General features: G+C 46.0%; 1 protein-coding gene and 1 long non-coding RNA gene across 14 annotated transcripts in view; both read right to left on the reverse strand.

The window, feature by feature from the left end:
• The window catches only part of PAK1 (p21 (RAC1) activated kinase 1), a 76813-nt gene extending 70517 nt beyond the window's left edge, over positions 1 to 6296 (reverse strand). For 2 of the 13 annotated variants that reach the window (XM_075116656.1, XM_075116062.1), the window contains exon 1: positions 1130 to 1275. The gene's annotated coding sequence lies outside the window, so the exon portion shown is untranslated. Of the gene's footprint in view, positions 1 to 1129; positions 1276 to 3987; positions 4238 to 5449; positions 5509 to 5752 lie in introns of those variants that run through there. The other 11 variants (XM_075115839.1, XM_075116403.1, XM_075115773.1 and 8 more) reach the window with 11 other exon arrangements.
• A 497-nt stretch (positions 6297 to 6793) lies between these two features.
• On the reverse strand, positions 6794 to 12511 carry LOC142052046 (uncharacterized). The gene is made up of 4 exons (XR_012658690.1): positions 11279 to 12511; positions 9748 to 10245; positions 8749 to 8821; positions 6794 to 7049 (listed from the first exon to the last, which is right to left on the reverse strand). It is a non-coding gene; the product is annotated as an uncharacterized LOC142052046 (long non-coding RNA).
• Positions 12512 to 15693: the final 3182 nt, after the last annotated feature.

Genomic DNA, 15693 nt, shown 5'->3' on the forward strand with positions numbered 1-15693 from the left:
AGGTCAGTAACGGTCTCAAACACATGCTGCACCTTACACAGAGGTTAGAACCGGGCCTTGAGCGGAAACGAATCCAGCAGCTTCAGTAGCATAGACAGGATTGGGAAAGGCGGGGCTGGAATATTTCTCCCTGCTGCTGCTGAAGGAGATCAGCTTTTTCTTCATCCCAAACAAGTCTGAACTATGGAGGCCCATGAATTCTACGTTCAGGTGTGACTTCTAGCCTCTCAAAGGCACAACTGAAATCAGACATTCTTGAAATACCTACTAAAGGCAAATGATAGATTCATCCTGGCACAAAGCCCTTAAGTTGAACTTGTCGGTGAAACTGCAGAATGTTCACTTACAGATACTGGGGAAATTAAACTCAAGTTTTACAAAAGGAACCGCTTCTCTACTCTTTCTACAGAGGAGTTTGGGTTAAGTGGCCAAGCCACTCATATTTTAAGATCAGCAGAGAATGCACATTTGGGAATATGTAGGTGCAGAAAATAATCCACACTGGAAATTCTTTATGCTAAAGAAATGATAAGGTATTTCACATTACACTAAGCTTTCTACATATAAATGAGGAGAAAAACCACATGAAGCAAGGCACCAGTTCAAATAACAGTATTTCTCACCCCAGCTCCTATTTCCTGAATAGAACATAAGCCCTGAGAAATGGGCTTCATCTTGTAAGAGAGGCATCACCTGAAATACTTGTGTGCCACTTAGAGTCACTAAGAGGACTGACAGTTCGAAGCCCTACTGATGCTTAGAGAAAGTAACTCAAAGTCCCAAAGCAGTGCTGTGACACCTCAGCAAGCCAGTCTGTCAAACTGCGCCCTAACCTTTTGCATTTGATTTTCCTTCTCTCCGCTGCCATCTGTAAAGTCATCAGATGCCATCCGCAGTAACTACAGGCACGCTGTAACTACATGCATCAAGGTCTTGAGAGCAGGAGACAAAGCCTTAGGGTAAACTTGGACGACTTCCCCCGCCCCCAGAAACACACACAATATGAATAGCGATTCTTTTCCTCCCCCATTCTCCATTTAGATTACAGGTATTGATTGACTTTCTGGAAAAAGAAGAGAACAAAAGGCATGAAACACGGTTTTATGCCCCACTTGCACACAGCACGTACTTGCCGCTTGACTTGCTTGTAGTCCCACAGCTACAGGCCCACCTAGATCAAGGAGATGTTTGCAGCTAGACGTCATACACTTCAAGGTAGTCACAATACACTGCGCGCATTGCCTCTCACGTGGTAACCGGGATCACAAAAGGCTACTGTAGAAATTATTTATTTTCAGAAAGTACATTTGGTTACTACTTCTGCAGTCTTCTGGCCTGATTTTCCCAGATTAGGACCTTTCTTCGATCCCATTAACTTTCTTTTCTCCTCCTTTTTTTAAAACTAAGATGATAAAAGGATGCCTGATTCGCCACCACTTTACTTCACTGTTTCTAGACAGGAAGTAGGAAGTAGAATGACTTTAAGGCAGTTATATCAGCTTAGGAGTGAAGTGAACTAGCTATACAGCAGGTCCAAAGAGCACAAGAGTGCAAGGAGGAAAGAAATCAGGGAAAGAAAGTTATTGTTTAACCTGCATCTCCGACTAGACACAAGAGTCAGAGAAAGGCCATCATTAGCGATACAACTGGAGGCCGGGACACCTGGGTTGCCAGTTTGAACAGCTATTCTAGAGCCTGGACAATTTACCAGAACTTTATCAGTACACAAACCAGAACTGAACACTTCCACTTTTGCTTCAAATTCCCCTGGAAATGCACTTAATCAGATGGGGGCTTTTTGTTTCCCCTTCCCCCACCCCAACAAACAAGCGCTAAAATGAAGGGAACTCGTGAAAGCTGTGCTCCTACAGTACTTTTGTCAGTGGATTTGTTAGCAATGCTGCCTGCCTGCATTCCCAAAGCGGGAGAAATAAGTGAAACTCCTCTAAGCTACCTGCTGCCGCGTACAAGACAACACAGGGGAGATAAAGGAGACCGGTGTGACTACAAAAAAGAATCAGCATTTTTAGAGTGCAACTCTCTGACCTATTTTTAAACACATACTGGAGGATGATACAGACCACACCCTAGAAGGGCCTTTTCCTCTCTACTGATCATACTGGGACCCTGGAGAGACTTGTTCAGCCCTGAGCATCTACGCTTTCAGCTCTGAGCACCTATGTTTTCATCAAGTGAATCCCACGAAGGGCCCTGAAACTGTGACAAACGCCCCATTGCCACGTGCTGAAAAGGAGGCAGAACGTGGGAGGACCCCATGACTTGTCTGTAGCTCTGAGGATGTGCCTGAGGAGGAAGAGGACAAAAGGAAGCTGCCTCCCCTGCACAAAGCCAGGAGCAGGCATCACCAGTGGCAGCACTGAGCGTTACCCCTCACGGCCATAACGTCCACAACGTCCACGTCTACACGTGCCGTGCACAGCCACACCCAAGGGCGGGAATTTCAAGCTTGGACTTAAGTTTGAGTAAAAACCTGGTTAGCAAAAGCAGCATCAGACATTTTTAAGCTATTAATTCCTAAAGAGCATCATATGCCTTATGCTTAGAAGGGAAGAACTGATCACAGTGACTTATGTGCCGCATGAGTGAGCATCTGCTGACAGTCCCAGTTGTGCTGCCAAAGGGGAAGGACCCAGCCACTCCCATCTCTGGGAACACGGGTGCAAAGCAGTTCCCCCCCCTCAGGTCAGAGCTGTGCAAGTGCATAAGAAAAGCCACACACTAGACAAATTATTTTCTCTGTAAGAGCCAGCCCTCGGTATCAAGCAGAACATGTCTATGTCCTCCCCAGTTCCTATACAGGCCAAGACATCAGGCTGAGAAAATGAGTTCAGCTCCCTGCCAGGCACAGAAAAAGGCACTTTTCACAATACAATTCTGGCACACAATACTCTCTTGCTTTCTCATAGAGGTAAAAGCCAACAAGAGATGTTCTTGTACCTGTCAAAGGGTTAACGATGGACTAGGGTTTAAAGAAATATGACTTCTCGTTTTAGTCGCCTGGTTTCAGTCTGCTTCTAGTACCTCCTCACACAAGGGTGGTTGTTTTTCAGATCCTTTACAAAGTCTATTTACTTCTGTTATCTGCTGTTGACAGGATGAACTGTAAACCCAGACCACTTTAAGGGTGGAGCTCTGGATCGTTTCTATATATTGCTACTAAGAAAAATCTGTTTCAGCTCTAGATGGTTCTGTACATTCTTAAAAATACAAGAGAACTGGACCATAACAACTGGCTTTTGAAATTACAAAACTTCCCACGCTGAGGAAGCGAGACAGGTGCACAGAAGGGAGAAAGAAGGAATGAAGCTACACTGCAGCTCACTCATTTTTAAAAAAAACCCAAAAACACTAATTAGCAAACTAGGAGAAATTCATGCACTTGTAGTCAAAGTTGAGAGAAAAGGTCTGCACAGACCTGGAAAAGGATACGCAGGTATCAGCAGTAACCAAACGGTTCTTTGAGCTCTTGGGCAAAAAGAGGTCTAGCATCAGGTTTTAATCCAGTGCAAGCAAGGCAGTCAGAAACACAATAAACAGGCAATATATTTTCACTTGTGGAAGTTATGCTGGACTTGTCACACGTTTCTTCCAATATCCCCGTGATGCATGGAAAAGCGTGAACCAAAAGCCTTACATTTCCCTACTCTTCTGAGCAACACCCAGAGCACACAATATTCCTTAAAATCAGTCAAAGCATTCCTGCTGTCATGCTACAAAAGCATTTTCCTCTTCAATTTTATTTTCGGCTTTCCTTTCCAAGTCAAAGAACAGTAGTCATATCACCCTTTTTAAAGAAGCTGGTCCCTCCCCACAGGACTCAGACAGACTAAATACCCACCCCGCTTATCAGTCCCAATTCTTGAACTCCAGCTTTGTTACACAGTACAGCTAAGAACAAATTTTGTCCCATGGCACAAGACAGAGGCAATCCACAGTTTAATAGATTTATTTAAATTTCCACCGTACCTTCTGTTCTCCGCGCAGAGATGAGCTTTACTCCTCTGACTTATCCACAGAAAACGTGCAGGGAAAAGCAATTTCTAAGCATTCAGTGGTGATGCACACACACAAACTGTTCCACAAGGAGGACTTTTCCCAGCCTTATCCTAAAAAGCTGCGAGCAAGATGAACACACCCACACTACGAGATGTTAAAACAGCGGAGGGGAAGATGCTCCCTGCTTTGTCAGGTAATGTGTGCAACACCAGGAAACTCCAGGTATGGAGAAGGGGGAGGTAGTTCAGTGAAAGGCATCCATGAGTCACTGTACAAAGAGTAATCGCAAGCAGAGAGAACACTCTTCCTCCCGTGCCCGACACAGCCATTTCACCCAACTACAATACCCGCTTTCACTTTGAAAACCTTGGCTAACTAAACAGCTTTTCCAGTTGTTTGTACATATATATAGACAGATACATAAAAACTACTTAATCACCACACAAAGTGTATATGCCTTACAGCCGGTAACAGGTCCCCAGCAAAGAGCCACGTTTTGACATCTATTTACAAATCTTGTTCCTGAAGAAAAAATTCCTGGGGGTAATCTCGGACTAAGGATCAAGCAGTGCTCAGCAGGAGCAGATGCACCACGACACACACACGGATGGAGCCAGCTATTCCCACCAATCATGAATTTTAAGCCCGCTGGATAACAAAAGCGGCAAGAGCAGGGGCTGCAGGCATGGGAGAGCTGTGGATCGGGGCATTTTCACGCACAGTGGAAAGAGCACCCAGAGTTGCCACCCATCTCACGATGTCCCTTCACTGCCACCCACTCCCCAGGCAGAAGCCCCTGCTTTGAGCAGGAGGCTGGACTAGAGACCTCCTGAGGTCCCTTCCAATCTGAATGATCTCACGATCCTAAGTTCAGCTTTGCTTTTGAGTACTTTAATAGCAAAAAGCCACGGTTTCATACGCACACTGGCAGGGAATGAGGGGGCGGGGGGGTTACAAGACGCGCTCCCACCTCTCCATCCCTGCGCACCAGCCACACAAAGCCCCGGGCTGCATCTCCCCACCGCCCAGCAAGGGTCCAGCTCCTCAATTCTTTGTGTGTGCCCAAAGCACCCGGCCCTCCAACCGAAGCCAGGACCGGGTGCTCAGGAGAAACTCTAGGCTAAGCCCCGATTCCCACCCCAAGCTCTGCCCGGGACCCCAAGCATGCGGCCCCAAACGGCTCCCCGCTTGCAAAGCCCGGGGGCTGAAGAACAACTCCCTTTGTTAAATGAATGAGCCGGGAAGGCAGGAGGAGGGAGGCAGGAGGAGGGAGGCAGGTTCGGTACCCCCCCCCCAAAAGAAAAGGGGGATTAAAAAAAAAAAAAGAACAAAAAGGGAAAAAAAAAAACCCGGCCGCTCGATCCCTTTGCAAACTTCTCGGCTACAAAAGAAGAAGCGAGGAAATCCCCTTCCCCAGCCCGGCGGGACTCACCTTCCGCCCGCCGCAAGGTGCTGCCCGGCCCTCCCCGCTCCCCACACCGCCCTCCAGCCGCCCCTATTGTCGGCCGGGCACCGCCTCCCCCCTCCCTCCCCGCCCCAGCCGCTGCCATTGGCTCGGGGGGGCCCCCCCCGCCGCCCCCCAAGGTGGGCAGCCGGGTTCGACGGGGCAGGAGCCGGGGGGAGAGGCAGGACACCCCCCGCCACCACCACCTCCTCCGGGCGTGGGGAGCCGCCGCTGGGGCGCAGCATCGCGGCCGAGTGGCCCAGGGTGAAAAGTTTGGGGGGGGGCTGTTACCTTCCCGGTGCAGCAGATCTGGAACCCGCAGTTTGTTTCCCCTCTGCGCTGCTTCGGGAAATCCGTGGGCTGTGCTCCAGCCGTGCTGCAGCTGCAGGCTGCTACCCGGAGCCCCGCACCTGGGAGCTGCGGGCCGTATCCGGCACCTTTTGGAGGGCAGAGGGAGGGAGCGGCGTTGGCCTGGGACGTAAAAGTCATGGGTGATCACGCCATCGACGGGGCAACAACGCGGGAGTGGGTCACCGGCAATTACACCCTTGGCATGCAACACCGTAGTGACTTTATTTCTGTTATTTGCAGCAGCCCGTGCTATCGCAGAGCCGGCTCCATTGTGCTAGGGACCGTGTGCATGCAGATCCAAAAAAGGCGAGAATAAAATGGGCTCTGCCCTGCTTCTGCGCTGCACGAGGCGAGACGTCTGTACCTTACATCGTGGGGATACGGGTGTTTGCTCTCCCTGTGATCCAACGCTCGCTGGAAACTTGTCGCCCTGGTTAAGAGGAGTTTTCGGCTCAGCGCTCGTGCTCTGCTGAGGGAGAAAGAGGAGGGATTTGATTGCACAGGCGTACAGCTGCACCGCTCGCAAGAACAGAGCATGGGCACGCTGGGGTTGCGTGCTTGGAATGTGCTGTCGAGACATACAAAAGTAAAATGTTAAGCGAAGCAGGTAGATACAGGCAAAAGGGAGGCAGGTCACCACCCCAGACCTGCCTTTTATACCCACGCAGCTTGTCCATAAACGACAGATTAAGACAGCGCTGCCACAGTCTTGCCCTTCCCCCTTGTACCAACCTTTATCAGTTCCCCTGATAAGTTTGTCTGGGAGCTAAACCAGCAGAAAATTAACCCCGTAAAAATAAACAAATGGAGGAAGTGAGAACACGAGGCTGGGGCTGGTAGGGAGAGCGGGGCTGTAGCAGAGCTGATTTCGATCAGCTTAACCTGTTGTGGAACCGCACGCTTAGAATTACTTCCCTCTGTTGGATACATTGAAAATTGGATTCCGAACCACACAGCACGGCCCGGCCGCAGTCTGCAGTCTGGCTGCAACGTAACGGTGCTTATGTGGGTACAGGGCAGCGTGTCGGTCGCTTCGCTGCAAAGGCGGCCGCGATCAGCCCGTATCAAGAATCCCCCAGTTACGTGGGAGCTGTGCATACATGATCGCTGCAGGAGGAGAAAAACTGTGTGGCTCAGCTTGGGCGTGGGATCCACAAAGCTGGAGTTAAAACTGACCAGTTGCCCTTCAGACCTGAAGAGTAACTTCATTTTGTACCACGCTCAAAATCACAAAGTCCTTTAAGAAACACGGAATCATAGAATGGTTTAGGGTGGGAAGGGACCTTCAGAGGCCATCCAGTCCAACCACCCTGCCATGGGCAGGGACATCTTCCGCTAGATCAGGTCACTCAGAGCCCAGTCCAGCCTCACCTCGAACACTTCCAGGGATGGGGCATCGACCACCTCTCTGGGAAACCTGGGCCAGGGTTTCACCACCCTTGCTGTAAAAATTTTTTTCCTTATATCCTGTCTAAATCTCCCCTCCTTTAGTGTAAAACCATCCCCCCTTGGCCTGTCACAACAGGCCTTGCTAAAGAGATCACCCCCATCCTTCCTACAGCCCCCCTTTAAGCACTGGGAGGCCGCAATAATGTCTCCCCACAGCCTTCTCTTCCCCAGGCTGAACAACCCCAACTCTCCCAGCCCGGCCTCACAGCAGAGGGGCTCCAGCCCTGGAGTCACGGATGCTCCCTGATAGTCTGAAAAATAAATCTTGAAGCCAGGCAAGAGATTGGTTCAAAATACTCATAAACATGCCTTGTTTGACAAGATACTTTAGCAAATATGTTCATTCAACCACTTGGAGAATGGCTGTGTAAGGTAACAGCAGGGGTTGCCCTAAAGCCCCGTACAACTGGTGTATTGCTCTAACAGCCCCTGCTATCGCTGTATTTATATCTGTATAAAGGTACTTAAAGCAGCATGAAATAACCAGGACTTTAATTATAGGTGCTTTTAAAGCCACTTCAGGATGAAAAAAGACTTCATCTACACGCAGGTTAACTCAGTTCAGAAATTGTTTCAACTAAATCTTCAGATCTTCACTGCCAAGGGATCTCAGCAAAACGTTCAGAACTCTATTCTTGCATTTAATTATTATCCTACTCTGTAGTAATGCGGAATCCTAGAGATCCCCTGAGGGGATATCCTGGGATTACGATATTTATAGTTTTATGAATTTACCCAAATTTTAAGACTCTTTTGTCTGAAACTACTGCTGGATATTTCAGAGGGAGTTCCCAAACAAAAGGTGGGAGAGGAACTTGGGATATCCACGAACAGCATTGGAACGGGACACAGAGCTGCCGCTGCAAACCAGAATTTGGTACTTGAGAAAGGAATGAGTGAAATGTAGATCATTTTATTTGCGTTCTAAGCACTCAGAGCACAGAAGGCGCTCAGGGGGTTTTCAGGGAAAGGATCCATCTTGCCTTTTACTCAGGGTGAAGTCAGATGGCCCCTTTCCAGTACCAAGGGGAAAAGGGGATTTCTTGCACCTCAAAAGGGTCTCTTGTGTTCTGTGGGAAGAAGCCTGGCACCAGGCCCCAGCCTCAAAGACCAGCGCTTTTGAACAATTGATTTTACAGTGATCATGTAAGAACCGCATTTTCCTTCCCTTCAGACGTATGGCAGAATGAGCAGTCCAGCTGCCGTAGGGCACAGCCCGATGATTTGGTTTTGTCAGCAGTACCAGTATTGATAGTTCTTACCCTGCGCCTGAGCTACTCCCCGCACTGTGCCAGCACAGCTATTTGGGCAGCTATATGTAATGGAAGGGATCAAGGAACTGGTCCACCTAATATTTTTCCCGGGTGTTTTTCAGCCACATCAAATCCCCAAGTACCTTGGCTGACACAACACAGGGGGAATGCAAGAGCATGTGAAATCACAGAAGCTAAATCTCTGCTGAGGGACAGCAACTTGTTATGACCTACCAACTCAGTCCCCTGCAATCTTCTGTACACTCCTTTAATCTGCTCTAGCAATTGGAGACAAATTTGCCTCAGCCTACAAGGAAGAAACCAGAGTTCATGAATGACTTGAAAACTAATTACAAGTTTTTAAGTCTTAGTAGCCAGGTAAGGATTGGAAAAAGACAAAAAGAAAAATGGAGTCTTGTACAATACACAATTACGAAGTTCCTCAGCCAAAGATCTCACTGCAAAATGTAGAAACAGCAAGCACTGGCAAGCAAAACTGAAGGTGATGGTGGGTCAACACACTACTGCCTGGAGGTTTTTCACCCTGTAAATCAGAAGTCAATCCAGCAAAATAATGTTGTTATAGTGGTGTGAAGCGATGAAGAAGACAGACCGTGATTTGTCGCTGCCCTACATATCGTATAAGCTTGTTCAGCTCTGCAAAATGTACATGAAACACTTCCAAATCAGAACTATGTCCTTTTCATTCTACTTTGTCCAGGTAACAGATTAAAGCAATGGGGAATGTGTTTCTGGATACAAATCTATGAAGCTCAAGAGTAAACATTTTCTCTAAAGAAACACACGAGAGCACATCAGCAACAATCTTTCATTTCCTCAGTAAGCTGCAGGGTGTTCTAGTGCCAGAAAAGCAAAGCAGCAAAATAACAAAAGGGCCAGAACACCTGGCTGGTGGGAAGCAGCCCCCAGTTCCCATCTTACACATCCCGATGTCAGATGGTGTGTAATACCCATCGCAAAGGAAGCTAGAATCAGTTCCAGATTCTAGAATCAGTATGGAAGCAGCGCATTGCATCGGGTGCGTATTTAACATGGACATGCATTTCCTGCCATCCTGGAGACAGGTTTGCTAAGATTTCTCTGCCTAGAATCAGTTCAAACACAGGGCTAAGAACCACGGCCGCCATTTTAGGCAAGATGGCTCTGGATTACACTTGTTTGATCTTAGCACTGTCTGCAGTTTTATCAATTGAAACTGAAAATCCAGCTTACACACTTCCATTTCTCAGTATTTGGCTATATCCAGTTGTTGCATTCTGGATAGGGCGTCATACTGGACGTGTTCCCACTTGCTACTTGGTCCTTCATTTCTGTAGCAAGAGGCTTGCAGTAAAGAGTCAGGGTCTGTCTGGGACAGGTATAACAGTAATCACAACCTGGTACAATTCTTTGGTGCTGAAACCCCAAATCATTCAGGTTCTCCTTAAGGGTTACTTTCTTCTTGGTTAAGTTACCCTATACTTGATTGAAAACTCAGAGGAATCTTCATGCCATTCCAATTTTAAAACATCTCTTGCTGCTTCACTGAAGTCCTGGAATCTGGCAAAACCTCTGGTGATGAATACGTTTTTACATTCCAGATCTCCTTTAGCCAGGAAATTGCAGAGAGACAGCTAAGAGCACTCAGTGCTTTGGTGAGCAGTCAGCAAGTCGGGGTGAATACTAGGGAAGCCACAAGTGACTATTTGATTCTGGAAGCCTTGTGTATCTCTGGAAGTCATAAAATACAGATGGGTAATGGCTTAACAATGAGGTCAGTCTTTGATTCATTAGCTAACAGCTGAATCTAAGCACACATATCACAGTTTTGAGCCATGCTGCTAACTCAGACTGTAAGTTTCTGGGGAGCTGTACTGGATCCTGGTTTTGACTTAAATTTTGTATGTTTTCTCAGTGATCTGAAGAGGTTTTTTTATTGAAAAAATATGACTAGCCACTGGTAATCTTACGTAAAAAAACATATTCAATTGCCATAAGCTTTTTTGTGGGTGGTGGGGCATAAGCTTCAAACACATTGGGTCAGCCACCGGAGCTACGCGAATTCACACCAGAACCTGACTGATGATTTTGCATTTTAATCCTAGGTTGTGCAAGAATCTGTGGAGATGAGCGCCACAGCAGAAAAGCCTGCTTTCAGGTATTAAAAACCAGTATTGACGTGCTCCAAAAGCAGGCATGAAGCCAGAGTCAGAATTTCCTCTTTTTAATCTCTCAACTATACTCCCTGTGTCAGAACTTCCCTCTGCCTGCAGTCCAAAAAGCCTCTATCCATCCTTGTCCCTACTCTTCCCAGGTGTTTCTAGTCCTGCTTCCTCCTGTTCCTCCTGTTCCCCCTTCCCTCCATCACCCCATCCTTACTGAATCGTTCCCCTCATCTTCAAAAGTCCTTTCCCTTCCTGATCCCACCCAGCCAGCCTAAGGCAAGGCTAGGCATCTAGTCTAGATACTCCTTTAGTGATCAGCTTTCCATCTTGACTGGAAATTATGGCAGCATCTCTGCCTTGTAAAATACAGGCAGTATTTTACAGCAGTGCTGCAGACGAAGAATGAGGCACCCAGGGAGAGCTAAAGGGGCACCACTGAGAGGTGGGGGGGGGAAAGGGGGAGGTCATAAATACCGCTTATTCACTTGGGCCTTTGGAGCATGAAGGAACTTGCTGACAGGGCAGGAAGTGTGGAAAGCAGTGTGGTAAAGGCAAACATCCCAAACACATGAGAGCACATCTTCAGACTGGCAAAATACCTGCAGAAATCGCAGAACGAGCTCCGGTTGCTGCCTCTTGCCCAGCTGCCAGTATACGCAAGCGGCCCTGGCCTGCAACATTGTGTGTCAGAGCCTTCTGAGATCGGTATGGGTGACTGTCCTGGCCTCAGGTGTGAACAGGTTCTCTGGACTGGCCCAGAACCATGACTCACATCTTCTCACTGCAATACAAAGAATTCAGAAAAAAAAAAATAGCACCATGTTGCCCAAAATGTAAATTTGCTGCCCAGAACAGTGTTTCCAGCAGACAACTCTGTGACAGGTTTTCCTTCCACGATTCAGCTTACAGAGTTGCGATGGTTCTATAACACACACTCGGAACCACCTTTCTGTCCTATAATTTTCTACTCATTTTATTCTGTCTGTTTTACTCTAGACCTGTAATGAGATAAATCCTTGTCTGTAAGCACGTGGAAGACACAGTAGAAATGGATTTACGCGTAACTTGAGCTCAGCAACTCCCGCCGAACCAGTAAGAAATCCAGAAAAACACTTCCAAAAGTGAAATTAATCCAAATTATCCTGAACTATGTTATTTCTTAAAATGTCCCCTTACCTATAAGTGGGGAGAAATAAAAAAGAAAGGTATAACATCAAGGCAACAAGGGAGATGACTTTGAAAGCGTGGTAAAACAGACTTCAGTGAACTTACCTTTCATTAGGGACTGCCCAAGTTTAATGGGCTACCTTATAAAGAAAATAATAATAAAAATAATTTTAAAATCCATTAGCTTTTCCTCTCTTTATTGATTTTTTTAAAGTAGGCCTCTGGAGAGCTTCTGCTTCCAGTATCAGGATCTAAAAAAAAAAAAAAAGGCTAGGTAATGCAACAGACGGTCTGAATGAGACATCAGACAGGGACTACTAATCCAGGGCTATTTATTACTCAAAACCTAACAAAAGCAGCTCATTTTTCTACACAGAAAGTCTTGGCTGCATTGGAGGACACTGTAAACAGAGGAGGGTGAGCCTGAAAGAGATTGTAACAGTGTAATGGTGTAACAAACCCAGATTCTCTTCCTGGTTTTGCTGAGCTTATTCAAACTGAGTGACTCGGAGGACCCGATCCTGTTCTGACTGAAGCCAGCGAGAGATTTGCCGCACACTTCAGAGAGAACAAAACCAGCCCTTCAGTCATAGCACCTCTGCCAGATTTTGTTTCACACCCTGCCAAAATGTCATAGTTTGAACCACTTCAGTAGCTTGAGCCATTTAAAACTGGACTGAACAAAACCCTGGAGAATAAACTGCAGAGAGAAATCTTCCCCTGTTCTCTCCCTTATCTCTGCTATTCCGCCTCACTGGGTTACATGAATAGCAACCAAAAACTGCAGAGCGCTGACAGCCAGGGAGTCTCTGGGCATTTCAGATGCTTCACAAGCTGTGAAAATACAAACCCACCAGCCTTCATTTCTACCTATTTGCATTGTGTTCGAGATGGACTAAGTGGATCATAACACAAAGATTATGGAGCAGCTGACTTCAGATGTTTGGGGGAAAATTTCACTGAATTTGAGATATTTCATGGCAGATTCTAATATCAGTGCAGTTAAATTCTATTAAAGTGCAACGTAAAGGTCTTCAGCAACATCATCTGTACTGGCTCAGAGCACGCAAAGTGTCATAAAAACAGCAAGATAATTCAGATTTGTGGAGCAACATTAACTCATCAAAAGGCTGGAGAGATGGAGCACCCATTTGCCAGGTAAAGAGCAGCTTTGATAGTTAATCCAATAGAGGGAGCTATAAAAGCTCAAGGGCAATTTGGCTGAGGACAGTGACACCAGTAATTTAATTATACTGGTTGGTCACACTAAAACCAGAGTTACACTGTAGATACAGATCACACCTGAGGCCTGCCGAGAGAGCCAGTCCTGCAGAATTCCTTTGATATGATGTACATCTCGGTGCTCTCCAAATCGCTGATGAGTCACGGATTGTTCTGCAGGACACAGGAAATCTGAATAAATTAATCTTATTGCATAATCTTTTCCAATTACTTCCTCGTATATACCTGCAGGAACTGCAAAATAACATACAACCCCCCTGAGCTTTTTCACTGGCTACTTCAGCATACTATAGATCTTCCAAAACCGCCAGGATAAAATTGAGGTTTCGGGAACATGCCATCCTCTAATTTTACATTCCTGTCAAGCTGCCTCTGGAACCAGAGGAACGTCAAGTTGCACTAGTCATGGAAGAGTAACTTCATCTAGGATCTTCAATTTAGACAAAAGGCACCACTGTAACTGGCAATAATCTCTCTGATGAGGTTTTGGTCCTGAATCTCACCATCTTGTCTGGGTTTGTTAATTAACAGATTTGGGGCTGGCTATTTTCTTTTCCTTTTTGCCACATTTTCTGGGATATGTAGAGATGCTTATCAAATTATTCAATTCTTACCAAATAATTATCTTCATCAGCATTAAATTAATCACCAAACCATCCTATGAGCAGTGTTGCAGATGGGGAAAATGAGGTAAGAGCTCAACCAGTAGCCTCAGGCTGTGCAGCAAAACCACTGCAATTATGCTTCCTGAATTCAGGCGCTCCTGTCTCCCAGTTCTGTTCCTGGACTAGCTCAATCCTTTAAACTGCCTCTGGATGCTTCCAGTTACAGCAGATACAAACCTAGTGGAGCAGACCTGACTCAGTGCAGTCATACAGAGAACTAATCTTCAGCAGGCAGGTGAACTATTGTGAAGAAACATTTAATATTGCCGTCTCCATCAGATTGGCAGCCTCTGTCCAAAGGCTTGGTGTTAGCAGACAGCAGCCTTGCAGAAAAACACAATACTGAAACTTATTTTCTGTTGATGGCGGCCTTTATCCGACCCAGACAGGAAGATGTAAATGGCTGTATAGAGAAAAAGGGCCTAGAGGCGTAAGGTAAATAATTTTCAAAGAGTGCAGCAAGCGAGCCAACTGCTGATGTATGCAGACTGTGTTTGAAACAGTGTGGGAAAGCTACTTGCTCACGGGGAAGTGGGGTTGGGAACATTTAAGTTCCATGATGGACAATGCTCTGTTGTGAAATCTGTGTATGGAGGATGTCTTATTTTTTGCACGTATGCCTAGATTTCTGGGAAGAGCACATTTAATAAAACCATATTCAAGAGGACCGTGCTGAAGTAATTGGGTTTCCCCTTTAATTTTTAAGTGGTTATAAAACAATGAAGCTCTCAGTTCTTTACACTTCACAGTGGAGAACGTACAAAAAGCTGCTTAATCTCTTTCAGTTCAGCTCTTTTATTCTCATGGGTATCCAGTTGCAAGGTATCCATATCAGTCTCTGAATTCTCAGCCAATCCCCAAAGCAAAGTGCATCCAACTGAAAGCTCTTGTTTTAACATGCTGTTTCAGGACGGACCAGGTTTCAGCATGAGCACGTGAGCGCTGCTATGCCCAAATCCGTTTGACATTGGCAGAGGAGCAGTTATCACAAAATCCAGCAGTACTCATCCTGATGATGAAATGTTGAGTAAGCGCTTTCACAATGCTAGGCTAATCTTAACGCTGATGTTTGCGATCTAGAAGGAAGCTAGGCATGTCACCAAGGAAGATTTGAATGCTTCCTGATTGGTTTTCCAAATAATTATTTCATTTGCTTCTAACAGACTAGCTTGCAGCTCAAGCATTATATGGTTTTCTTCATTGCAAATTGCAATTAAGGAATCAGATGGCAAGATATAAATCATATCACAGGATCAGCTAGGAAAGAATGGTGAAACCAGACAATATTAGGGATGACAATATTAGGGATTCAAATTAATTTTCTCCTGTTATTGCCAGGCAGTCTCAAATGCAAAGAGGAAAAAAGGAACATAAATGTATTTATAGTTAAGATAATAAATTAACACCTGGATGCTAAACTAATTTGTTAAATTTGCTAAATTAAAATGCTAAATTTGGCTCAGTCACTTAGCAACAGCTGCATCAGTTTAAGATGTCTCCATTCTGCAGCTGCTAGCTGTCACCTAGGGCTGGAGCTCCCATCCCTCTAGCAAAGTCAGCAGAAGGAAACATGTGCCTACATTTTGCCTGCTCCTCTCTGAAATCCAGCGCCTTAACTCAGATGCATCTTTATCATCTATCTACGAGCTCGGCTTTGTCGTCAGGTAGAAGCCCCAGCACGTGTTTGTTCTGACACCTCTGATGTGAAGCACTAACCCACACCAGAGGGGCAGAACAGTCACGTCTTAAACTGCCATGGCGATACTTACCGGAGTGTATCAATCAATGCCTGAAGTTAAGACGAAAGTAGAATTGAAAATGAACATGAAAACGCCCAGGGAAATAAGGATAAGAAAACTTCTACTAGATTTTTGTCACAGAGTAACAAAGAATTTAGGAATTACTAGGCCAAAAAGAAGGAGCCTAAGGGTTAGAGCACA

Source organism: Phalacrocorax aristotelis, chromosome 1 (assembly GCF_949628215.1).
Source record: "Phalacrocorax aristotelis chromosome 1, bGulAri2.1, whole genome shotgun sequence".
Classification (NCBI taxonomy): Eukaryota; Metazoa; Chordata; class Aves; order Suliformes; family Phalacrocoracidae; genus Phalacrocorax; species Phalacrocorax aristotelis.